Raw genomic sequence first — 27,810 nt, 5'->3', positions numbered from 1 at the left:
ACGAATGTACAGGCTGCATCACTCATCATTTGTGCCACTCTGAATTAATTTATTTGCCCCTACTCACTGCAAAGCACAGACAAATTCATCCAAAATACCCATTACGTAAGCCCTATAAAAGAACCGAGTGGGGCTTCCACTGGGAGAACAGCTACACCAGGGTGCCTGTGTATGTGCTGCCCAAACTGGAGCCACATAGGCATTTGCAGAATATCACAATGGGAGTGGCCACAGACACACATCCATGTGTAACGCCGATAGACCCCCGTCATCAGGATCAAACCTGCGACCTCTGAAGCTGAATGCATGAGCCTCTCCTGTATGAGCTAAAAGCCATACGGCTAAGGCTGTAGAGCAAACTCATTAATCTCTCTCTCTAAGAGGTCTCGGTGCCACTAGATGGGACAGAACACTACACCCAGGAGGTGTGTGGGTTACATACTTCCCATAGCTGAGGAACCATGTCCTGAGCTCTAGAGACTTCCCAGTTGAAATCCGGGATGATCTCCCACTTGTAACACCGACAGACCCCAGTGGTCAGCGGGCGGGATTGAACCTGGGAACTTTGGAGCTTAGTGTATGAGCCTCTAGTCACTAGATTTTTTATAAGGGGTGCGAGAACATAATTTGAGAATCAAAGGGGTGCAAGCTGCAGTAAAGGATAAGAACCCCTGCTCTAGTGCACAAGCTAAAAGCCATATGGCTCTTAGCTTAGGCTGAAGAGCAAACTCATTAATCTCTCTCTCTAAGTGGTCTCCATGCCACTAGATGGGACAGAACACCACATCCAGGAGGTGTGTGGGTTACACATGCAAGTACAGTAGCTCAAAACCCCACACTCCACATGTATGGAGGGACTGTAACCACTACCGCAGCTCATTGGTTGGTATATGTGGCTTGGAGGGTGAGGGCTGGGACCAGCACAGAAGCCGTGAACCCAAACCCTTACTTGAGAAATGGATTTAATTTCCCCAACTGCTCTGCATTCACACAAGTGACACAAGTATGGTTTTCACCCAGAAGGAATAGCCTTCACACTATGCTAAGCATAGGGACTGCTATCTGTCCTTCTCCCTGTCCCTTCTGTGGGATGTACAAGGTGGTGGGGGCAGGGGGACGACTCCTGCATCCTCTTCCATTCATGCACTGGAGTAAGGAAAAATTTGGTTCTCAGACTTCAGGTTCTGTGTAGTCTTTGTTCAGCTGTGAAGGACAGTAATGCAGCAGAGAAACTGAATTATTCCTGGAATAGCTTACACAGTGGACATATTCACAGCTCTTTTGGAGCTAACTCTCATCTCACATGCCCACGTAGTTCCACTGAAATCAACGGGACTACTCACCTAAGTTAGGCCAGCAGGACTTGCTTTTTAATTTTTACAGTATCGAAGTTGTGAATGAGTGAACAAGTCAGTAAAAGTCAAGGACTATCCTGAACCTCAGTCCAAACATTCAATAATTCTTTAGGAAGAGTTAGATCGGTTTGGATAAGAAACCCCTTGCCTGATCAAAGGTATTTTTTGCCCATACCTTTTTCCCCATCTTTGTGAAAATCATGCCATATCATTGTGCAATATAGCACATCTAGCAATCTCCTCGAGGTCAATAAATTGAGTCGCTGTGAGCTCAGACAGGATGCTGTCAAGAATTCAGTTCACTATATTCAGTTACAGTCTCCACACTACATAATGATTACCCAATTGTTTTATTACTCCTTGGTATTAGAAATAAGGATATTGTTGTGACTCTTGGATCTCAAATGTGGGCCCACAGGGTTCATGGAAGCAGCCATGCTCCAACCCTCCACCTGGCAACCTATCGACAACTGCTTACCTGGGACCAGCAAAGACCAGGCCCAGCATGAAGGAGTCCTAGAGCAGCTGGTTGTCCTGCTGACCCTATTTAAAAGCCAGCAGCAGGAACAAGAACCTGTCTGAACAACTGGGCCCCGCCCTGCTCCAGATTGTGTGCCTATTGCCCCTCGGCCTGATTTCCTGGCATTCAGACCTGGCTTGTCTCCTGGCATCTGATCCGTGATTCCTGACCTTCAGTGGGCTCTTTTGGTATCCTGACCAGCCTGACTCTGGTTCCCAACTCATGGTCCTGATCTCCAGTTTATCTCCTGCTTCTGTCCTCCCACTATCCTAGCCCAGCAGACTTGACTCCTGTCTCATGACTGGAGACTCTGGCTCTGACTATAGGGTCTGGCTGCCCATAACCTGGCCCATGCCCATAACCTGGCCATGACAGATATAAGTAAATATGCACATTTAATTGTCATCCCTTGAATAGCAAAATTGTTTCATTCCATATTATAAATATAGGATGCACAGAGTCTATTTTTCTACTGATGCCCTTGGATTTTGGATTTTACACACCTAGCTCCCATTAACATTAGTAGGAGTTAGGTATATAAATCCCCACCAGAGATGGGAAAATAAACTCTCTAATATTTTATAACTAGTAATCTTCAGTGTGTTGATACTGATTCTTGTTGCCAAGACATCACTCAGTTATTATGGTAGAATATGCTCCAGCATATTCGTCAAATATATAATTACCCTGAATATAGCAAATCACTCCCTTTTGAGATGCAAAACCCTATCAATTTTTCCCCACTGTGTAAATATACACTACAGCTACACAGTTGCGGAAACGTCAATGATTTCAGAGAAAAGACATTCTGAGAACGTGGTTGCAAATTAAATCAGACTTGCGAAATTCCACTTCCAAAGGGAAGAAAATAGTGTTAAAAAATACTATCATCAGTCATTTTGATAAAACAGATGCAAGTACATTTTATGCTTTGACTTGTACATTTTCAAGACAATTTTGGCATGTTACTCCTGAGGACATTACCTGTCTCATCCTCAAAAAAGGCCTACATTGGAGAAAGCGACTATATTTATGATTAACTATAAAATAAACATTGATGTAAAAATATGCAAACTTATGCAACATAATTTAATTTTGTAGATTTAAATTTTGCTTAGGGTTCTACCAGACTTCAGTGATATTTTAAATGACAGCAACACATGGTGCATAGCCCATACAATTCAATTAGGTATATTAAAATAGGCAATTTTGATTATACGATAGACTTCTAGTTCAGCTTTGTAGAGCACTTTATAAATGTTGCAGTTATGAGCCAGACATTTCATCATTTTTAACATATATTAACTACGAGAGATTATTATGAACTCTCTTTACTGTGCAGAGATCTGCTTAGACCTAATTTTAAAGCCGAACCTGAACTGACTACACCATAACAACCCAAACCTGACACAATCCTGAGTGAGTCAAGACATTTTCAGACCCAGCCCAAATCTTTGTCAGCACCACCACCACCTCATTCTAGGGGCTCAGCCTGGCTGGGGATTTCTGGTCCCCATGCCCACAATCCATCTCTGGCTGCTTCCTGCCTGTGGGGTTGGTGCCCCACTCCTGACAGCCACCACCACCTTGCTGCCCTGTATGTGCTGCAGATTGAGTATGCTGACAAGTCACAGAGGCTCTCACTCCGCAGCATATGAAGTACGAGGCAGTCGCAGCTGGCAGGAGTGGGTCATGCAGCCACTGCGCCAACCCGACGGGCAGGAGGAGGTGAACAGGTACTACCCAAACCAAGCCCAAGAATCACAGAAGATTAGGGTCGGAAGAGACCTAAGGGGGTCATCTAGTCCAACCCCCTGCTCAAAGCAGGACCAACCCCAACTAAATCATCCCAACCAGGGCTTTGGGTTGGGTTGTTTTCAGACCAGATCCAACCTGACCCCAACGCTTGCAGTCATGTTCCATCAGGTTCTTGTTGAGTTGCAAGGGTCTAATTCTTTGTATATACAACTCTGTATCCTGAACAACTTATCAGCCCTATTTACTTCTTCATTTCCTTGGGATAGCCACATATGTCAACTGACTAGGCAATTTAGGCCCACATTTTCAAACCTGGGTACCTAAAATGAGGGTCCTAGATCCCTAAGGTGGACATAGGAACTTTATTTCCATTGATTCACTGGCTGTGTCAATCCTTTAAAGGCAGGGAGCCCATCATGCAATAGATTTGTGTGCCCTGAGCAGCATTAGAAGCTCCTGTACGCTCCTGCAGCTACAAGCTTTAATTTTTCCCCTGAAGTAGAGGGTCTGAGTCCATGCAGACACCACAGCTGGCACTAATTAGCACCCTTGTTGACTCTCTCAGCTGAAATGCCAAGTAGTGAGAGATAAAGAAAACTACCCTGTCATCACATTTGTAAGCTTGGGAAACAACTGAATTGGTCTGAAATCAAAAGGATGAAATTAAATAAAGACAAGTGCAAAGTATAACACTTAGGAAGGAAGATATGAAAATGGGGAATAACTGGCTAGGTGGTAATACTGCTGAAAAGGATCTGGGGGTTAGAGAGGATCACAGACTGAATATGAGTCACCAACGTGATGCAACTGTAAAAACGGCGAATATCATTCTGGGGTATATTAACAAGAGAGTTGTATGTAAGACATGGGAGGTAGTTGTCCCACTCTACTCAACGCTGGAGTACTGTGTCCAATTCTGGGTGCCACACTCTGGAAAAGTTGTGGATAAACTGGAGAGAGTTCAGAAGAGAGCAACAAAAACGATCAAAGGTTTAGAAAACCAGCCCTGTGAGGGAAAGTTAAAAAAACGGAACATGTTTTGTCTTGAGAAAAGAAGACTAAGGGGGGACCTGATAATCTTCAAATACATTAAGGGCTGTTTTAAAAAGGCTGATCAATTGCTCTCCATATCCACACAATGGGCTTAATCTGCAGCAAGGGAGATTTAGGTTAGATATCAGGAAAAACTTTCTACCTAAGAATAGTCTCCCCGCCCCGTCCTCGCCATGGAGCCGCGGAGCTCCCATCACACGGGCTCGCACAAGGAGCGCTCCCTGGCCTGCCAATGGAAAGCAAAGCAGCAGTGCCGGAACCTGGACCAGATCCATGGGGACCTGCAGCCGGACATCACGGCCAGGCTGCTGCACCAGGAGCCGGACCCCGACATGCCTGGAAGTGCGCAGCACTACTGCGTGCAATACTTTGTAGATTTGAATAGCATGAAGGAACATTTCAAATCTAAAGTTCACAAAAGAAGACTGAAGCAGCTGAGGGAGGAGCCTTATACCCAGCAAAAGGCAGAGAGAGCAGCTGGGATGAGATCCTACATTCCTCTAAAGAAGACAGAAGTACAGACTCAACCCCTTGTGATGGAGGAATCTGGCTGAATAGGGAGGACCAGAGATTGTGGCAGCTTCAAAAAAAAAAAAAAAAAGGGGTAAGTACTGGACTAGGCTTCCAAGGGAAGTTGTTGAATCCCCATCACTGGAACTTTAAGAACAGGTTAGACAAACCTCTGTCTAGCTATACTTGGCCCTACCTCAGCATGAGTGGGCTGGGCTAGATCAGAGATGGATTAAGGTTTCCTGGGGTCCTGGGCCACAGCATCTGCCGGGTCGGGGTCGGGGGGCGGGGGTGGAGGAGCGCACTGAGGCTTCTGCTGGAGATGGGTGCAGAGGGGGTAGGGGATCCGTCCCTCGGCTTCTGATTGGGACTGGGGGGGGGGAGCACGTGGAGGCTTCCCCCATCCCACAGCTTCTGCCAGGGGACTTCCCCCGCCCAGCCGGTGGCTGGGGCTCTGGGCTTCCGCCGCCCAGCAGCAGAGTTTTTCCAGGGCCCCCCAGGTGGCTGGGGCCCTTGGGCACAGGCCCTGTCTGCCCAGTGGCTAATCCGCCCCTGGGCTAGAAGACCTCTCAAGCTCCTTTCCAGCCCTACATTTCTATGATTCTGTGAACAAGGGTGCACGTGAATAAAAGAGGTCACCTTTTAAAATTTGACCCACAAAGACTGTAATAACTAAAACTACATTGCATTCAAGTGTTTGACAAGTTCACTTTTGTCTCCCATTCTGGTGTACTGTGTTTTGTTGCGGTTTTCCCACAAACGTATGTAATTGTCAAAGTCTACCACTACTTACTACACAGTAGAACCTCAAAGATACAAACACCAGAGTTAGGGACTTATCGGTCAACCGGACACCATGTGGAACTGGAAGTAATCAGGCAGCAGCAGAGACACACACACACACACACCACACAAAAAGCAAATACTTTACTGCCTCGGGGCATTAGCCCTGGGGCTCAGGGCCTCAGCCGGGGGAGGGAGGAGCTGAGGCTGCAGCTGCAGAGTGAGGGGGGTCAGAACTCCTGGCAGAATACTACACTTAGGAAGGAATAATCAATTGCACAAATATAAAATGGGAAATGATTGCCTAGGAAGGAGTCATGAAGAAATGGATCTGAGGGTCATAGTGGATCACAAGCTAAATATGAGTCAACAGTGTAACGCTATTGCAAAAAAAAATAAATAAATAAAAATAAAAGCAAACATCATTCTGGGATGTATTAGCAGGAATGTTGTAAGCAAAACACAAAAAGCAATTCTTCTACTCTACTGAGCACTAATGAGGCCTCAACTGTGTCCAGTTCTGGTTGCCACTTTTCAGGAAAGATGTAGACAAACTGGAGAAAGTCCGGGGGGGGGGGGGAAGATAAAAGGTCTAGAAAACATGACCTATGAGAGAAGATTGCAAAACTAGGTTTGTTTCATCCGGAGAAGAGAAGGGTGATAAATTGTTCAGCTATCCACCGAGGACAGGACAAGAAGCAAGGGACATTTAGACATTAGGAAAAATTTCCTAACTGTAAGGGCAGTTAACACTGGAACAAATTACCTAGGGAGGTTGTGGAATCTCTGTCAATGGAGGTTTTTAACAACAGATTTGACAAACAGCTGTCAGGGTGGTTTAGATAATATTTAGTCCTGTCTCAGTGCAGGGGAGTGGACTAGATGTCCTATTAAGGTACCTTCTAATACTGCATTTCTATTATTTGATTCTATGTATCACTTTACATGTGCCTGTATTAAAATGCATATTGTTTACTTGCCCCCAGTTTACTATGCGATCCAGATAGCTCTGTATTGGTGACCTGTCCTCTTCATCATTTGCCTCTCCACAATCTTTGTGTCATCTTCAAATTTTGTCAGGAATGATTTTATGTTGTCTTCCCAGTCATTGATAAACATTTTAAATAGAGCAGAGCTGATAACAATCTCTGCAGGGCCCACTCCATGTTGAAACGAACTCAATGATGATTCCACATTTGCAATTCCATTTTGAACCCGATCAGTTTGCCAGCTTTTCATCCCTTCATGTGTGCCGTGTTGATTTTGTATCATTTTAGTTTCTTAATCAAAATATTGTGTGGCACCAAGTCAAATGCCTTACACAGGTCTAAGTACATTACATTAACACTATTACCTCTATCATCCAAATTTGTAATCTCATTCAAAATTGTATAAAGTTAGTTTGGTAAAATTTATTTCCAATAAACTCATGTTGATTGGCATTAATTATATTGCCCATCTTTGATCCTTTATTAATCAATTCCTGGCTCAATTCCTTAGGTGCTTAGGTGTAAAACTCAACTTTCAGTCCCACTTGCAGTCGGTCAACTTCAAGTTTACAGTACTGAAGAATGGAATTAATTTTTGCCAGCTTGCTCCTAAATAACACAATTGCAATACCATGTGTTTTTGTAAGATATCATAACTGCAAGTTATTATTCAATTTCTGAACCCATTCTAAGATCTCTAGACAGGAAGATAATTTATTTATGGGGGTTAGAACAGATGGCATGGTGACTTAATGCAAGTTTTACTCTGAAAAATGGCACTGACTTAACTCAATAGATCTGTTTATATGTATTCAGAATCATACCCCCTGAAATGGGTTAAAGTTTTTATGGCTTTGTATGACTCTTCACCCTTCAAAACCAACATAGTTCTGAGAGGAAGATAGATTCTAGTTGTTCTTCTACAGTCACTTTTAAAAGTAGAACTACACTTTAATATACACTAGCTTTTTCCTCTGCAGATTTTTATTTTTCAAATCCTAACTAAATTACAAGGGTCACCTGAACCTAATCTGCCATGGCTGTTCATCCATATATAAAACACACATAAAATTGGCACAAACCTCATCACACTTTCACTACAAATCTAGAGTAGTTTTATGGTGACCCTAAACACTGGTGAATGCCTAGGTGCTCTGCTCATAGGTTACAAAGGGGTGTCTGTCTGGCAGAAGAACTAGCTGGTGCAGTATTGGATTGGGTGCAACAAGCATGATTATGTTAGGGGTGTAAGGAATGCAGCCAGGACACCCATTGTGCCAAAGCTATTCCCTGGGCCATATAGGGTATGTCTATACTGCACATTAAGCCTAAGTCTGTGGGCCCCAGGCTTATGGACTTAGTGTTTCCAAGCCTGCACTTAAATGTCCTCACTGCATCATAAATCTTGGTTTACAACTCCTGGACCCATGTCCCAGAGACCTGCTAACATGTCCATACTGCACTGTGCAGACATTCTGACTCAGATCTGCAGCTTCACCTGCATCCACACTGCAAAATGACAGGGCTTGAACCCAAGTGATAGAGGGAGTTGTGTTCTGACTGACCCCGCAAAACAGGGTCCTAGGACCTGGGTCCTGAGTGCTTGCTGACCAAGTTAGACTTATTTGTGTGTGGACGGAAGCAGGCTTGGGCTCAAACATGAATCAGAACCTAGACTTAGTGTGCAGTGTGTAGACATACCCACCAGTTCCTTAGATGTAATAGCAGCTAGAGTACAAGTTAAGGCAGCCCTCAAAACTGCCCTAATCAGTGCCTGGGGCTGAACAAGCCCCTGACATCACAAGGGTTGGACAGGTTTAAACCACACCACCTCTGCCCATCTGAGAGCTAGGTACCTTCTTGCTTCTAATGTATTTGCAAAATGTTTTCTTACTAACCTTTGTGTCTCTAGCTAGTTTAATCTCATTTTGTGTCTTGGCCTAATTTTTCCCTCCATACTTGCTTATATTCATCCTTTGTAATTTGACCTAGTTTCCAGTTTTTTGTAGGACTCATTTGAGTTTCAGATCATTGAAGATCTCCTGGTTAAGCCAGGACGGTCTCTTGCCGTACTTTCTGTCTTTCCTATGCAGTGAGATAGTTTGCTCTTGTGCTCTTAATAATGTCTCTTTGAAAAATTGCCAAGCTCTCTTGAACTGTTTTTCCCCTTACATTTACTTTCCATGGGATCTTACCTACTAACTCCCTGGGTTTGCTAAAGTCTGACTTCTTGAAATCCATTATCTTTATTGTGCTGTTTTCCCTCCTACGATTCCTTAGCATCATGAACTCTACCATTTCATGATCACTTTTATCCAAGCTGCCTTTCACTTTCAAATTCTCAATCAGTTGCTCCCTATTTGTCAAAATCAAATCTAAAACCTCTCCCCTAGTAGCTTTCTCCACCTTCTGAAATAAAAAAATTGTCACTAATATATCCCAAGAAATTGTTGGTTAATCTGTGCTCTGCTGTGTTATCTTTCCTAAAAGATGTTTGCGTAGTTGAAGTCTCCCATTACCACCAAGTCCCGTGTTTTGGATGATTTTGTTAGTTGTTTAAAAAATAGCTTCATCCACCTCTTCCTCCTGGTTAGGTGATCTGTAGTAGACACCTACAGGGTTGGATCACAGAAACCCCCTGGGAGCTGCCACCTGATGTGCCAAGACTACTTCTACTCCTGCTTTCTTGCCCAGTCAGCTTAGGACTTCAGTGCCCTGCCTGGTTAGAGCCAGACCTGCTAGCCTGCTGCAAACTCAGACCCAGGTCTGAACCACATCTCCTAACAGCTGTAGGCTTAACTGAAAGCAGCTTACAGAAGTGTTCCTATCCTTGACACTCAGATGCCCAACTCCCAATGGGGCCCAAACCCCAAATAAATCCGTTTTACCCTATATAAAGTTTATACAGGATAAACTCATAAATTGTTCACCCTCTGTAACACTGATAGAGCAATATGCACAGCTGTCCCCCCCCCCAGTATTAATACATACTCTGGGTTAATTAATAAGTTAAAAATGATTTTATTAAATACAGAAAGTAGGATTTGAGTGGTTCCCAGTAGTAACAGACAGAACAAAGTGAATTACCAAGCAAAATAAAATAAAACCCACAAGTCTATGTCTAATAAAACTGAATACAGACAAAACCTCACCAGTTCCAGTAACGTTCCTTTTACAGACTAATCTCCTTTTAGTCCCGGTCCAGCAATCACTCACACCCCCTGTAGTTACTGTCTTTTGTTCCAGTTTCTTTTAGGTATTCCTGGGGGTGGAGAGGCTATCTCCTGAGCCAGCTGAAGACAAAATGGAGGGGTCTCCCAGGGGTTTAAATAGACTCTCTCTTGTGGGTGGAGACCCCCTCCTCTCTCCTATGCAAAGTCCAGCTAAAAAATGGAGTTTCAGAGTCACATAGGCAAGTCACATGTTCCTGCAAGACTGAGTTCCTTACCAGTCAAGCCACATTTCTGGGAAAGCTCAGATGCGGATTGGTGTCTTCAAGTTCTATTGTCTGTTAAGTGCTTCTTGACTGGGCACTTAACTTGCACATTCCTTTCTCAAGAAGCTGACCAAATGCTTCTTACTAAGACTATTTAGAAATCAAACAAATATACAGCCAATATTCATAACTTCAATTACAAAAATGATACAGGCATACAAATAGGAGGAATAGATTCAGTAGATCATAACCTTTACAGAGATATGTTACATGTCATATGTAGCATAAAACATATTCCAGTTATGTCACATATATACATTCATAAGCATATTTCCACAGAACTTTATGGGGTGTACCATCACACCTACCATGACATCACTCTTGTTTTTTAACCCCTCTATCCTTACCCAGAGACTTTCAACATGTCTGTCTTTTATTTCCATCTCAACCTCAGTCCAAGTGTATACATGTTTGATATAAGGCAACACCTCCTCTCTTTTCCCTGTGCATGTTCAAAGTACAGTTTTCACAACCCTATAGTCAGTCAAATCAAAAGAAGTTTTCCCTGGCATTGTTAAAGGCACTTCTCTTCATTGTGGGACTATTAACCAGCCTAATTTAAAGTTTGTCTAGTTAAATAGCTAGTGCTATTTAAATGTATGCCATTCATAGATCAAATGTTACACATACACACTCAGAGTATATATTACATATAAAACATTTAATCTTTCAGGTCTTATCTCTTTTGTAAAGTTTGAGCAAAAACCATTCTGCCATTTTGAAATGGAGACTGAAAAACACTTTCCCATTATTTTTAAAAGGGTTAGATTTTGGCCCTCCATTGAAATAATTGTCACCTATCATCTGATAGCAGCCACAGCATATGAACACTGTGAAGAATGTGGGAATTATCTCTATTAATTTTTGCGGGTGTAATCTATATCTATACTTATCTCTCTGGGTTTGGGTGGTTATTGTATGACTGGCTAAAAGGTAGTCAATATTAAATCCTCAGAAACCCACAAACTCTGGTTGTAGGCAGAATTCAATTTCCTGGAGCTGAAAGGGACAATACCGGCAATCTACTGTGGGAAGAATAACTCCAATACCTCTGGAGAAACACATGAACTTGTTCAGGTTCAGATGCTCTGCTCCAAACCCCAGGAGATCTTCAGGCAGAAGTCTGAGCAAAATGACTTTACAATGATTCACAAGACAACCTGTGACTTTAAGGGGAGAGAGAGTCACTGACTGATAGAGGCTGCAGGAGTGCACTCTATCTTGCCCATCCCAATGCTGTGACTCTATCTAAAATTGGCCCAGAAAAATCAAAGTTTAGGTAAGATAGTATGGATTTCAGCTTTTGTTATTTTAACCCTTGTCAATCAATAAATAAATCATACTTGTTTTGGAAAGCTGTCCTAAGTCACTGCAATTCCATACTCGTCATAAGCTCCCAGACAGAATTCTGCAGCAGGGTCCAAATTCAGTTGGGCTTGGAGAGGTAATACGCTTCTGGGAACAGAAGTGCTGTAATCTGGTGAACCAGTCTAAAAGTGGGCTGAACTGGAAGTTCTGCCTGGAGAGAAGGGCAGGCACAGACTGGTGGCTTGTAAAAGGAGCTCATGGGAGTGAATGAAAGGGAGGCCAAGGTATAGTGCACACTGGGAACAGTAACAACTACATACAAAGTTTCATAGACATAATGGGTTGAATCCTGGCCCCGTTGAAGTCAATGCCAAAACTCCCATTGACTTTAACAGGACCAAGATTTCAACCAATCTGACTACATATATACACAGATATGGCAGCACTTGATTCTGAGGCAGACCTTTTATCAACAAGCAATTACAAGTTTAGAACAAATGTCTCAAGAGACATTAAAAAGCATTTATCTGTATATATGATCCAATGACATCCTCTGAGTAGGTTAATTGAGTTTTAGATTATTTACCATTAATATACCGTGGGAATCTGTCCAGGCACATGAAACTGATTTTGAGAAGGAGAGAAACTTGCTTGTTGGACTTACAGAAGACGAACATACTAGAAAGATGAGATAAAGGCACTCCTAGGGCCAGGTTCTAATCTCTGGTGCATGGCAAACATTTAAAATAGTTCAGAAATTCTGCTTCTAAACCTCTGCACTCAGGACTACACAGTGCCATCACCAGATCTGCACTGTAGAGCCTGAAATCTGATCTGACATTCAAGAGGCTGACAGCAGCTGCAGCGTTTAGTTGAGGACCACACTGCATGCTACCACCCAGCAAAATGAGTGGTCATCTCCATAACTCTATGGTGTGTCTTGCCAAAAGACATGCAAGCAGCACAAAACACTACAGGACTAATCTAAAGCCACTGAAGTTGGTTCAAAGACTCACATTGGACTTTGGATCAGGCCCTAAAATATATGCCATCAGGAAAAAAAAAAGGAAGAAGGGAAAAGCTGAGTACAAATCTATTACATTATTGGGCTTTTCAGTCCTAAAGGAGCGTGGTTATTTATTGGCAGTCTAGTTACAAGGTATTCTATTCATGTTATTTTTATCCATTTTTTAAAAGAACAGTTGTATTTTGACTAATAGAATAATAATTATTTTTAGACACTGAATTAATGTAGATTTTTGCGTCTTACAGTTATTTGTGTGTTGCAGTAGTGCCCCGAAAATGCCAGATGGTATCTAAAAAGAGTCCCTTCTCCAAAGAGTACATAGGTAAAGCACGTTTATGTTTATGAGACAGGGATTTTTTTTTTTTAAAAGAGGGTCAAAGACAAAAGCTTCACAGTTTACAAAAGGAGGAGGTATCAGAAACTGCAGGAATTTTCAGAGATCAAAATGATCCTAGTGATTTATAAGCCCAATATTCATCTTCTGTAGCTAAGTGTAACTCTGATCTACATGGGCTGGTGGAAGAACACCACTTTCCTAGGGAAGAGTTTGATCCATGGGAGGCAACAGGACTACCAGTGGCATCTTCACAGGTCCAGGACCCTGCTGACACCATAACCTCCTTTGCCTAATTGAACTTCAGACTTTCTGGTGTGAAGACCTTTCCACTGTTCAACTGGGATCCTCCTTGACCCCTTGGCACCACCAAAGAGCATGGGGAACCCCTGAGCCGCAGTGGTTCTATAGCATCAGATGGACTAGGTGCCCTGATGGGAAAGAAGAGGACCAACCATCTGGTGGTAACAACTATGAACAGCTTCTTAATGTTCAATTAAAATACACTAATTTGAGAGTTCAGGTGACCACCTTAAAATCTGATCAAATATAACTAATATTGGAGGTAACTTCCTTTAAATGGATTGTGTCTTCTTCAGCGTGTATATATGCCAATCAATTTTCATATCCTTATCACAAAAAGAAATGCTATTCTAACTCCTTGACTATCTGTTTTAAAGACATAGCACTAAAAATGATAAAAAAACATACTGACTTCACAGAGCCTCCTGTTTTTTCTAGCAAACATGTATACAGACAGGCAGTGCTAAATATAAACCAAGAAGGAAAGATGATCTTGAGCTTAAGGCATTGCTCTGGAACTCAGGGGAGTTGGATTTAATTCCAGATTTTCCAATCGACTCTCTTTGTGTCACTGGGCAAGTAATTCAGCCTCCCTGTGTCTCAGTTCCCCATCTGTAAAATGGGGATATTACTGCTTTTCTCCCACCCTTTGTCTGTCTTGTCTATTTACAGTTTAAGTTCTTAAGGGACTCTCTTAAAAATATATCTACAGTACCTTGCACATGTGCCCTGATCTTGGTTTGGGGTGCAATGTATTATCACAATACTGCTACTAACAACAGAAACTGGAATAATCCATAAAAACACAATAAATATGAAAACACAGTATATTTTGTACTTAACAGTCAGGACATCATGTTCCGATAACTTATCATGAAAATTTTGCTGAGAAGAGGAATTCAAAGATACACTTAGATGCCCCATTTGTAGAATGAATGCACTGGGCAAATCAGCTATTAGAAAAAAAACTTGAAAGTGTGTGCTTATTTGATTACAATCCTAAAACGGCACAGTTCCATCAGGGGAATAAAACTGCACACACAAAGAATGCAAGTACAGTCACCTTGTTCATTCTTCATCCGCTGAGACTGTCAAGTCACTGTTCCCTGCAGATAGCTATTTTAATTCTGCACTCAGAATTCTTTGCACATACACTAGGAGAAATGAAGCATGCATGCACTGGTGGAAACCATGTAACTTTCCAAATTCAGTCTATAAAACTTGAGACATTTCACAGAAGTAAGCTAAAAATCTTTGTCATTTAATAGCGCGAAAATCATCCTAGGATGATTACCATAACCAAACAGAATATCACCAGAAAGTAATGAGAACTCTGCTAATGCAAATAATCTGACCAATATTAATCCCTTTTGCTGCAAGAAATTTTGATTTTTTTCTTTCAGATCTGATATTTAAAGTAGCATGTGCACATGGACACTGTAACACTAGCAGAAATAACCCTGCAAATTCAGTGGACTAAGCATATTTAAACTGTCAGTGTTCTAGCACCAATGAAGTACTTAAAAGCTTCTGAGGAGTATGTGGGAAACGCCTATGCTTTCTGCTGCAAGCTATGAATGGATAAAAGAGCTTCCACCTCGTCCTCTCTGGTGACAACTGGGGATACAACTATCACCCGTTAAAAACTGGAAGTTTGTTGCAGGCTAGAAAGCTGCTGTGTGACTACTGTTGAAAATAGAGAGCTTAGCCAACCAGATGCAAAAGTGAGGCTGGAGAAAGGTCTCCAGGGAAAGTCTCTTTTTGTTCCTTTGACCTAGGCAACACAAAGCTGTACTTGAAACTTGGTATTATGAAAGAAGAAATAAACTAATAGAAGTGGTATAAGAAAAAGAAATGAGAAAATTATTAATATTGTTTAGAAACAACTAAGTACACATTTTCTCTAGTCAGGATTTGGTAGAAGCTGGGTCAGATATTTGATCTTTCCTGGGCTTTTAAATTTTGTTCTGCACATACCACAAACTCTATCTAGAAAACCAGGGAAATGAACAAAGACCCAGGCTTGGCCAATTCTAGAATATTCAAGTCCCACAACTGTGACATCACAGAATTCCAGGATATTTCAACCAAAAACGTAGCTCTTACTTCTCGCAGGCTAAACAAAACTGCTCACATAATGTGTACTTTTAGCCAATCTACTATGTGCTTTGTATCTCAGGTTCTCCTTAGTATTCAAATTTCAAACCAGCTACAGACCCTCAAGTGCATAGAGCTGGTGCCTGAAAAAACAATGCTGTGTGTCCCCAGCCAGACCTGGAAATCTCATCAGATTCTGAACAAGTATGTCTTTCTATGTCCACAAAAGACCTGATAATCCTTGTTCCTGCTCCCATCCACGAACGTTCTGCTCTACCTCCCAGCTCAGCCTGTCTCCAGCCAGCTGAAAAGGGTTTTGCTTCCTTATTGCTATCTACCGTAGAACTGTTTTAATTCATACACACATTTCTCACTCTGTAACACCTCCCACCAATCGCTATTCATAGTTTATATACTTCCTCTCTTCCCCAATCAGTTTTTTCTCCTATTCATTTGCAACTCCTCACATCCTGCCAACATTATCCAAGGCCTTAAGAAAATAACCACCTCTCTTGATTTCTTTACTTCTGCTGTCATTCATTGTTGTACCCTTGCCCTTGCTTCCTCCATTTCCATATGTGGCAAAAAACTTTCTCTGATAGCTTCCCCAACTCTTCAGAATCTGTCATGGTTCATCCTCTTCTCCAGAATCCTCCTTTAACTATGACACTCTAGCCAGAAATCTATTTCTAACCGTCTTTCAGCAGTACTTGGGAAGGTCTCTTTTTCTCTTATCTTCCATAACAACCCACACAGCAATATCCATGACCAATTTAAAATCGGGGTTTCGCTGCCCCTTTATTACGGAAAACATTTTTCTTTTTGTAAGCAATGACCACCTACTCTCTGCTCCTGATAGCACCCCCTCCTTGACTTTAGTAGAGGCTTTAATGCTGTGGACCACTCTATGGTATCTTGCCTTGTCACACATCTAGCTATACAGGATGTAGACATTTTTAGTTTCCTTCTGTCATGTTTCTGCTCTTACCTAACTCTTCTACCGCTGGTGAGGACTCCAGGTTGCAATAATACCCTCATGCATCCCCAAGTGCAAAGTCAGTGTTGATTTGGGGAGGGGGCGGTCTGCTCCTTTTACCATTCAAAAAGCCAATTCTAAATCATAAAACACTCTCTCCTTACACTTTCCTCATACACAATACATGCTGCCTTCCTCCCTTCCTCCCAATTCCAAGTTTCTAATGGTTTTGTCACAATTTACTCATCACTCATAATCCCTGTAGTCTCTGCCCCTCTCTCTCTTCCTCCCTTTGTGTTCTCACCCACCTATAGCACGTCTGCCAGTGACTGGGAAAAGAGATCACCATTGTCATTTGCTACTGCCCTGTTTCTGTGTAGGTGTTACTTCCATGTATGATTATTAGTCCATGGGGCCGGACGAGTTGCATCCGAGAGCGCTAAAGGAACTGGCGGCTGTGATTGCAGAGCCATTGGCCATTATCTTTGAAAACTCGTGGAGATCGGGGGAAGTCCCGGATGACTGGAAAAGGCTAATGTAGTGCCAATCTTTAAAAAAGGGAAGGAGGAGGACCCTGGGAACTACAGGCCAGTCAGCCTCACCTCAGTCCCAGGAAAAATCATGGAGCAGGTCCTCAAAGAATCAATCCTGAAGCACTTAGAGGAGAGGAAAGTGATCAGGAACAGTCAGCATGGATTCACCAAGGGAAGGTCATGCCTGACTAATCTGATCGCCTTCTATGATGAGATTACTGGTTCTGTGGATGAAGGGAAAGCAGTGGATGTATTGTATCTTGACTTTAGCAAAGCATTTGACACCGTCTCCCACAGTATTCTTGTCAGCAAGTTAAAGAAGTACGGGCTGGATGAATGCACTATAAGGTGGGAAGAAAGTTGGCTAGATTGTCGGGCTCAATGGGTAGTGATCAATGGCTCCATGTCTAGTTGGCAGCCGGTGTCAAGTGGAGTGCCCCAGGGGTCGGTCCTGGGGCCGGTTTTGTTCAATATCTTCATAAATGATCTGGAGGATGGTGTGGATTGAACTCTCAGCAAATTTGCAGATGATACTAAACTGGGAGGAGTGGTAGATACGCTGGAGGGCAGGGATAGGATACAGAGGGACCTAGACAAATTGGAGGATTGGGCCAAAAGAAATCTGATGAGGTTCAATAAGGATAAGTGCAGGGTCCTGCACTTAGGATGGAAGAATCCAATGCACAGCTACAGACTAGGGACCGAATGGCTAGGCAGCAGTTCTGCGGAAAAGGACCTAGGGGTGACAGTGGACGAGAAGCTGGATATGAGTCAGCAGTGTGCCCTTGTTGCCAAGAAGGCCAATGGCATTTTGGGATGTATAAGTAGGGGCATAGCGAGCAGATCGAGGGACGTGATCGTCCCCCTCTATTCGACATCGGTGAGGCCTCATCTAGAGTACTGTGTCCAGTTTTGGACCCTGCACTACAAGAAGGATGTGGATAGATTGGAGAGAGTCCAGCGGAGGGCAACAAAAATGATTAGGGGACTGGAACACATGACTTATGAGGAGAGGCTGAGGGAACTGGGATTGTTTAGTCTGCGGAAGAGAAGAATGAGGGAGGATTTGATAGCTGCTTTCAACTACCTGAGAGGTGGTTCCAGAGAGGATGGTTCTAGACTATTCTCGGTGGTGGAAGAGGACAGGACAAGGAGTAATGGTCTCAAGTTGCAGTGGGGGAGGTTTAGGTTGGATATTAGGAAAAACTTTTTCACTAGGAGGGTGGTGAAACACTGGAATGTGTTGCCTAGGGAGGTGGTGGAATCTCCGTCCTTAGAAGTTTTTAAGGTCAGGCTTGACAAAGCCCTGGCTGGGATGATTTAATTGGGGATGGGTCCTGCTTTTGAGCAGGGGGTTGGACTAGATGACCTCCTGAGGTCCCTTCCAACCCTGATATTCTATGATTCTATTCCAGGGTTGAACATAGTGGGAACAGCAAGCAGGGAGATCAACTGGTAGGCACCTTCAAAGGGCCTGCTAGCATTATTTGTTCCATCCGCAACAGCAAAGGGAGCTTCCTGGAGTGATGTTGGGAGTGGTTTTGGACCTTTCCCCTCCCTCCTGTGGGTCTTCTACTCAACCCTGTTACAGCTCCTGATGCTTTTCCCTGCCCCATTGGTCCCAGCAAATGAATCGGACAGCTGAAGGGAGGACCATGGAGAGTCACTCTTCTGCTTGAGGAAATGGCACCTCTGAAAAATCCCTCTTGGATTTTGCAGAAAGAAAAGGAGTACTAGTGGCACCTTAGAGACTAACCAATTTATTTGAGCATAAGCTTTCGTGAGCTACAGCTCACTTCATCAGATGCATTCAGTGGAAAATACAGTGAGGAGATTTATATAAACACAGAACATCCAAAAATGGGTGTTATCATACACACTGTAAGGAGAGCTATTACGAGCCGGGGTGAGGGGGGGGAGAAAACCTTCTGTAGTGATAATCAAGGTGGGCCATTTCCAGCAGTTGACAGGAACATCCGAGGAGCAGTGGAGGAAATAAACATGGGGAAATAGTTTTCCTTTTGTAATGACACATCCACTCCCAGTCTCTATTCAAGCCTAAGTTAATTGTATCCAATTTGCAATGAATTCCAATTCAACAGTCTCTCGCTGGAGTCTGGATTTGAAGTTTTTCTGTTGTAATATCGCAACTTTCATGTCTGTAATCGCGTGACCAGAGATTGAAGTGTTCTCCGATTGGTTTATGAATGTTATAATTCTTGACATCTGATCTGTGTCCATTTATTCTTTTACATAGAGACTGTCCAGTTTGACCAATGTACATGGCAGAGGGGCATTGCTGGCACATGGTGGCATATATCACATTGGTGGATGTGCAGGTGAACGAGCCTCTGATAGTGTGGCTGATGTGATTAGGCCCTGTGATGGTGTCCCCTGAATAGATATGTGGGCACAGTTGGCAATGGGCTTTGTTGCAAGGATAGGTTCCGGGGTTAGTGGTTCTGTTGTGTGGTGTGTGGTTGCTGGTGAGTATTTGCTTCAGGTTGGGGGGCTGTCTGTAGGCAAGGACTGGCCTGTCTCCCAAGATTTGTGAGAGTGTTGGGTCATCCTTCAGGATAGGTTGTAGATCCTTGATGATGAGTTGGAGAGGTTTTAGTTGGGGGCTGAAGGTGACGGCTAGCGGCGTTCTGTTATTATCTTTGTTGGGCCTGTCCTGTAGTAGGTGACTTCTGGGAACTCTTCTGGCTCTGTCCATTTGTTTCTTCACTTCAGCAGGTGGGTATTGTAGTTGTAAGAATGCTTACAACTACTACCCAAGATCCATAAACCTGGAAATCCTGGGCACCCCATCATCTCAGGCATTGGCACCCTAACATCAGGATTGTCTGGCTGTGTAGACTCCCTCCTCAGGCCCTCCGAGCTATCTTCGAGACACCACTGACTTCCTGAGGAAACTACAATCCATCAGTGATCTTCCTGATAACACCATTCTGGCCACTGTAGATGTAGAAGCCCTCTACATCAACATTTCACACAAAGATGGACTACAAGCCATCAAGAACACTATCCCCGATAATGTCACGGCTAACCTGGTGGCGGAACTTTATGACTTTGTCCTTACCCATAATTATTTTACATTTGGGGAAAATGTATACCTTAAAATCAGCGGCACTGCTCTGGGTACCCGCATGGCCCCACAGTATCCCAACATTTTTATGGCTGACTTAGAACAACTCTTCCTCAGCTCTCATCCCCTAATGCCCCTACTCTACTTGCGCTATATTGATGACATCATCATCTGGACCCATGGAAAAGAAGTACTTGAGGAATTCCCCCATGATTTCAACTATTTCCATCCCACCATCAACCTCAGCCTGGTGCAGTCCACACAAGAGATCCACTTCCTGGACACTACAGTACTAATAAACGATGGTCACAAACACCACCCTATACTGGAAACCTACTGACTGCTATGCTTACCTACATGCCTCCAGCTTTCACCCTGACCACACCACACGATCCATTGTCTACAGCCAAGCTCTGCGATACAACCACATTTGCTCCAACCCCTCAGGCAGAGACAAACACCTATAAGATCTCCATCAAGCATTCTTACAACTACAATACCCACCTGCGGAAGTGAAGAAACAGATTGATAGAGCCAGAAGAGTTCCCAGAAGTCACCTACTACAGGACAGGTCTAACAAAGAAAATAACAGAATGCCACTAGCCGTCACCTTCAGCCCCCAACTAAAACCCCTCCAACGCATTATTAAGGATCATAGAATCATAGAATATCAGGGTTGGAAGGGACCCCAGAAGGTCATCTAGTCCAACCCCCTGCTCAAAGCAGGACCAATTCCCAGTTAAATCATCCCAGCCAGGCCTTTGTCAAGCCTGACCTTAAAAACCTCTAAGGAAGGAGATTCTACCACCTCCCTAGGTAACGCATTCCAGTGTTTCACCACCCTCTTAGTGAAAAAGTTTTTCCTAATATCCAATCTAAACCTCCCCCACTGCAACTTGAGACCATTACTCCTCGTTCTGTCATCTGCTACCATTGAGAACAGTCTAGAGCCATCCTCTTTGGAACCCCCTTTCAGGTAGTTGAAAGCAGCTATCAAATCCCCCCTCATTCTTCTCTTCTGCAGGCTAAACAATCCCAGCTCCCTCAGCCTCTCCTCATAACTCATGTGTTCCAGTCCCCTAATCATTTTTGTTGCCCTTCGCTGGACTCTCTCCAATTTATCCACATCCTTCTTGAAGTGTGGGGCCCAAAACTGGACACAGTACTCCAGATGAGGCCTCACCAATGTCGAATAGAGGGGAATGATCACGTCCCTCGATCTGCTCGCTATGCCCCTACTTATACATCCCAAAATGCCATTGGCCTTCTTGGCAACAAGGGCACACTGCTGACTCATATCCAGCTTCTCGTCCACTGTCACCCCTAGGTCCTTTTCCGCAGAACTGCTGCCTAGCCATTCGGTCCCTAGTCTGTAGCTGTGCATTGGATTCTTCCGTCTTAAGTGCAGGACCCTGCACTTATCCTTATTGAACCTCATCAGATTTCTTTTGGCCCAATCCTCCAATTTGTCTAGGTCCTTCTGTATCCTATCCCTCCCCTCCAGCGTATCTACCACTCCTCCCAGTTTAGTATCATCTGCAAATTTGCTGAGAGTGCAATCCACACCATCCTCCAGATCATTTATGAAGATATTGAACAAAAAAGGCCCCAGGACCGACCCTTGGGGCACTCCACTCGATACCGGCTGCCAACTAGATATGGAGCCATTGATCACTACCCGTTGAGCCCGACAATTTAGCCAGCTTTCTATCCACCTTATAGTGCATTCATCCAGCCCATACTTCCTTAACTTGCTGACAAGAATACTGTGGGAGACCGTGTCAAAAGCTTTGCTAAAGTCAAGAAACAATACATCCACTGCTTTCCCTTCATCCACAAAACCAGTAATCTCATCATAGAAGGCGATTAGATTAGTCAGGCATGACCTTCCCTTGGTGAATCCATGCTGGCCGTTCCTGATCACTTTCCTCTCATGCAAGTGCTTCAGGATTGATTCTTTGAGGACCTGCTCCATGATCTACAACTTATCCTGAAGGATGATCCAACACTCTCACAAATCTTGGGAGACAGGCCAGTCCTTGCCTACAGACAGCCCCCCAATCTGAAGCAAATACTCACCAGCAACCACATAGCACACAACAGAACCACTAACCCAGGAACCTATCCTTGCAACAAAGCCCATTGCCAACTGTGCCCACATATCTATTCAGGGGACACCATCACAGGGCCTAATCACATCAGCCACACTATGAGAGGCTCGTTCACCTGCACATCCACCAAAGTGATATATGCCACCATGTGCCAGCAATGCCCCTCTGCCATGTACATTGGTCAAACTGGACAGTCTCTATGTAAAAGAATAAATGGACACAAATCAGATGTCAAGAATTATAATGTTCATAAACCAGTCGGAGAACACTTCAATCTCTCTGGTCACGCGATTACAGACATGAAAGTTGCGATATTACAACAGAAAAACTTCAAATCCAGACTCTAGCGAGAGACTGTTGAATTGGAATTCATTGCAAATTGGATACAATTAACTTAGGCTTGAATAGAGACTGGGAGTAGCTAAGTTATTATACAAGGTAACCTATTTCCCCTTGATTTTTCCTACCATCCTCCCCCCAGACGTTCTTGTTAAACCCTGGATTTGTGCTGGAAATGGCCCACCTTGATTATCATACACATTGTATGGAGAGTGATCACTTTAGATAAGCTATTACCAGCAGGAGAGTGGGGTGGGGGGAGAGAAAACCTTTTGTTGTGGTAAACACCCATTTTTTCATGGTTTGTGTGTATAAAAAGATCTTCTGTACTTTCCACAGTATGCATTCGATGACGTGAGCTGTAGCTCACGAAAGCTTACGCTCAAATAAATTGGTTAGTCTCTAAGGTGCCACAAGTACTTCTTATCACTACAAAAGGTTTTCTTCCCCCCCGCTCTCCTGCTGTTAATAGCTCATCTTAAGTGATCACTCTCCTTACAGTGTGTATGATAACACCCATTTTTTCATGTTCTGTGTGTATATAAATCTCCTCACTGTATTTTCCACTGAATGCAACTGACAAAGTGAGCTGTAGTTCATGAACGCTTATGCTCAAATAAATTGGTTAATCTCTAAGGTGCCACTAGTACTTCTTTTCTTTCTGAGAATACAGACTAATATGGCTGCTACTCTGAAACCTTTTGGATTTGGTGGTTGGATCCTGTGGTTTCTCCTCCACTCCAACACCTCTAATCAAAGGAGTCAAACAGGACCGAGTGCTGGCAAGTTCTTGCATTCTCTGCTATTCTTTATTCTGGTCTGTAAGCTACCTCTAACCTTAGCTAGCACATTTATACAGAGGAGACTCAGCTGTGTATGTCTTTCAATATTTTCAAGGCACACAGATACCAGAGTTATGTGCACGATTTAAAAAACGACATGGATAGTAGGATTTAATGACTCCTCTGTCTTAAGTTAGAAAGCTTTATGTTTCTTCTCCCTCAACTAAATATCTCAAATATAGCAGCTCTTGTGCAATCCTCAAACACAGCTCACCTCTTCTTCTTGACCCAGGCCTCCTTTTTCCTCCCACTATCTGTTAACTTTGGCATCATCAGGAAGTTACCTTCTGTACCCACACCTACAAATTTCCTGAAATGAGTGTCATGATTTCATTTTTTCTGACTTTGATTATTTCAGTTCCTTTATCTCTGGCCACTCAAAGTCCCAGCTCTCCATACTCCAGCAGGTGTAGAACTGTAATTGCTCACTTTTATTCACACAAAATAAAATCCACAACCACCCTGTTCTCAGACTGGCTCCCCATTCATTTCTAAATCAAGTTGCAAATTGCCCTCCATTTATTTAGAACTTCCTAAAGGCTCTCTCCTCTCACTTGCAGACCTCCACTGTTTTTACCCTCCTCTTTTTCCCTTTCAATCATCTAGCACTGACCTCTTCTCTGTCACTTTACAACCACATATCATGACATGCAATACTTTGTGCCTCCTGCCATGCAAAACAGAAGTCATCCTACTCTCCAGCTTTTCACACACTCCATTTTATATCAAATCTCAGCTGAAATTCTCTCTTCTTCCTATCATTTTCTCTCACTCTCTTTCTCCTTTCATTATTACTGTATAACTAACTGTGTGATACATTAAACCAAGTAAAGCTGTATTGCATTTTTGTATTAAGACCATTTGCATATCATTATCATATTTCATATCGGTTATATTTATGAATTTTTGTCTTCTTTGGTGTCAGGATTTCCCATTCTAATTAATTATGTGGGTGCCAAGAATGTGCTTGCCTATCCTTCATTTTACTATTACTATCAAAGGTGCTTTACATTTTGCTGCGGAAAGCCTGAAGTACCCATGATATTTTGTTTAGAATCATTAGGAATCAATCTTCCCTGCACTGTGGAGAAGAATATTTCCAGAATTACTGTTAAACCCTGTGTGTATTTTTCCCCCACAATATTCACAATCAAATGCATGTTTGTCCTTTTCCGATTGTTGAAAAAGCCTGACAGGAGTTCTCCAGTGCTGATGAGTTTCAATCAAGAGAAAATCATTAGCCCAGATTTAGTTTTTCTCTTGTTTCTTTTTCTATAGCTATGGAACCATTATTTCAGCTGATTAAGCTACATTATAATGCAATGGTACCCATACAGTATGTATTATTGTGGATGCTCAGTTGGATTTTTGAGGTGATATATTCTATTCTGTGTAGGTGGCATGCTAGAATCATAGAATACCCAGGAGACTCCCTTCAAGGAGTGTGTGTATCTTGGCTGGGGAACACTCATACATATAAATAAGGAAATAGTGGGGAGAAAGAATGAGCGATGGAGTCTCCTGAGTGGTAAGTGCACTCATGTTCAACAGACCAGTTTACAAGTTGGATAGAATTTCCCATTTTCAGTGGTTACTTCCATTAATCTGTAGAAATCTCAAACATAGGGAGATTCCATTAAAAAAATGAGTATTTACCACACAGTGGAATTGGAAATAACCCTTTTTTCTTATTCAAAATAAATGTACAGCTATGTTAAACCATTGCTAAGAGGTAGCAAGCAGTAAGGAAGGGGATAACCAATACCATCCTCCAAGGTTTGGCATACAAACTTAGTAATGGAAACATGTATATATGAAACATTGTTATGTAGCACACAATTTCAGTATTCTGCATGCAAAGGGAAGATGGTGTGCTCTGCCAGTGCACAGTTTGAGTGCCTCATTTGAAATGTATTATCTTAACTCTGTAGTTCCTAACATTAGTATTTTGGATTTTTTTCAAATCTAACATTCTTGACCGGTAATATGCACTCACATAATGCTATGTGCCTGTGATCTTGCCACCACTTTAATGTTTTTTGTATAAAGAGATCTCCCTCCCTTTATTCTCTGAAATAGAATCTGAGGAGAACGAAAATGAGAGACAAGGATAATTCTCCTTCCACATAGAAACTCACAATAGATTTAGATTTTTTTTTTTGAAGATTTGATTTTTATTGTTTAACTTAGAGCAGGGGTTGTCAAACTTCATTGCACCATGACCCCCTTCTGACAACAAAAATTACTAAAAAACCTCAGGAGGCGGGGGGAGGAGGGGACGGGGGTTGAAGAGCCCAAGCCCAAAGGGTTCAGCGTCGGGGCAGGTCGGCGGCCCTGTATCCTGAGCCCCTCTACCCAGGGCTGAAGCCTGAGCAGGCTTTGGCTTTGGCCCCAGGTGGTGGGGCTTGGGCTTCAGCAAGTATAACGCCAGCCCTGGCGACTCCATTAAAATGGAGTCCCCACACACACAGTTAGAGAATCACTGACTTACAGTCTATTCACACAGAAGCTGGGAGCAAGCTTCCCAGCACAGGTAGACAGACGTGCTATCTCTGCTTGAGCTGGCATGATAAAAATAACAGTGTGGATCATAGAAGATTAGGCATTAGAAGAGACCTCAGGAGGTCATCTAGTCCAACTCCCTACTCAAAGCAGAACCAACCCCAACTAAATCATCACAGCCAGGGCTTTGTCAAGCCGGGCCTTAAAAACATCTAAGGTTGGAAAGTCTACCACCTCCCTAGGTAATCCATTCCAGTGCTTCACCACCATCCTAGTGGAATAGTTTTTCCTAATATTCAACCCAGACCTCCCCCACTGCAACTTGAGACCATTGCTCCTCATTCTGTCATCTGCCACCACTGAGAACAGCCTAGCTACATCCTCTTTGGAACTCTCCGCTTCAGGTAGTTAAAGGCTGCTATCAAATCCCCCCTCACTCTTCTCTTCTGCAGACTAAATAAGCCCAGTTCTCTCAGCCTCTCCTCATAAGTCATGTGCCCCAGCCCCCTAATCATTTTCATTGCTCTCCGCTGGACTCTCCAATTTGTCCATATCCTTTCTGTAGTGGGAGGACCAAAACTGGACACAATACTCCAGATGGGGCCTCACCAGTGCCAAATAGAGGGGAATAATCACTTCCCTCGATCTGCTGGCAATACTCCTACTAATGCAGCCCAAGGTGGCGTTTGCCTTCTTGGCAACAAAGACTCATATCCAGCTTCTTGTCCACTGTAATCCCAGGTCCTTTTCTGCAGAACTGCTGCTTAGCCAATCTGTCCACAACCAGTAGCAGTGCATGGGATTCTTCCGTCCTAAGTGCAAGACTCTGCATTGTCCTTGTTGAACCTCATCATTTTTTTAGCCCAATCCTCCAATTTGTCTCGGTCACTCTGGACCCTATCCCTATCCTCCAGTGTATCTACCTTCCACCCAGCTCAGTGTCATCTGCAAACTTGCTGAGGGTGCAATTCATCCCATCATCCAGATCATTAATGAAGATGTTGAACAAAACCGTGCCCAGGACAGACCCCCGGGGCACTTTGCTTGATACCGGCTTCCAACTAGACATCAAGCCATTGATTACCACCTGTTGAACCTGATAATCTAGCCAGCTTTCTAGCCACTTTATAGTCCATTCATCCAATCCATACTTTTTTAAACTTGCTGGCAAGAATACCATGGGAGACCATATCAAAAGCTTTGCTAAAGTCAAGATATCTCATGTCCACCACTTTCCCCATATCCACAGAGCCAGTTATCTTATCATAGGAGGCAATCAGGTTGGTCAGGCATGACTTGCCCTTGGTGAATCCATGTTGACTGTTCCTGATCACCTTCCTCTCATCCAACTGCTTCAAAATGGTGGCGCACGGGTACTGGCTTAGGCTAGAGCTCCTTGAGGTTGGACCAAGGGGATCAGGTGCGCTTGGACTCAGGTGGCTACCCCATGCCATTGCCAGTGCTGCAATGTCCTCACTGTGAGTTAGCACAAGTCTGTCTTCATGGGCTGGGAGCTGCAGTGTAAATATTCTAGATGGATCTACAAGGTGTTTAGTTAGAACATTTGTATTATGAAGGACAGGGAAAAAACAGGATATAAACATCTGGGTATGTTTTGAGAAGGAAAATCTGAGCTATCAAAATGGTAAAAAGTGGGTGCAAGCCAGTTTTCATAATGAGAGTAACATCCCTAGAAATTATATTAGGGACATCATTAGGGACATCAAATGGTCAGACCTAGAAAGAGGGCTAAAAGGAGCTGCGTGGACTGAATGGACAGAAGAACTTGAGTGAGAGGCACAAAAGTTTCATTACAAAGGTTTATATGGTATCCTTCTTTGTAACATCTGAGTGCACTTTACATAGCTTAGACGCAAGCAAGACTA

General features: G+C 43.2%; 1 protein-coding gene across 6 annotated transcripts in view; it reads right to left on the bottom strand.

Moving 5' to 3' along the window:
• The window catches only part of SPAG16 (sperm associated antigen 16), a gene marked incomplete at its 5' end in the record, with an annotated part of 730,962 nt that overhangs the window by 631,103 nt on the left and 72,049 nt on the right, over positions 1-27,810 (bottom strand). The gene's annotated exons all lie outside the window — the stretch shown is intronic.

The sequence above is a fragment of the Lepidochelys olivacea genome (genome assembly GCF_965140295.1).
Source record: "Lepidochelys olivacea isolate rLepOli2 genome assembly, chromosome: 11".
In the NCBI taxonomy this organism is placed as follows: Eukaryota; Metazoa; Chordata; order Testudines; family Cheloniidae; genus Lepidochelys; species Lepidochelys olivacea.
Note: the sequence above shows the minus strand (reverse complement) of the source record. Positions and strands in the feature narration are given on the sequence as shown.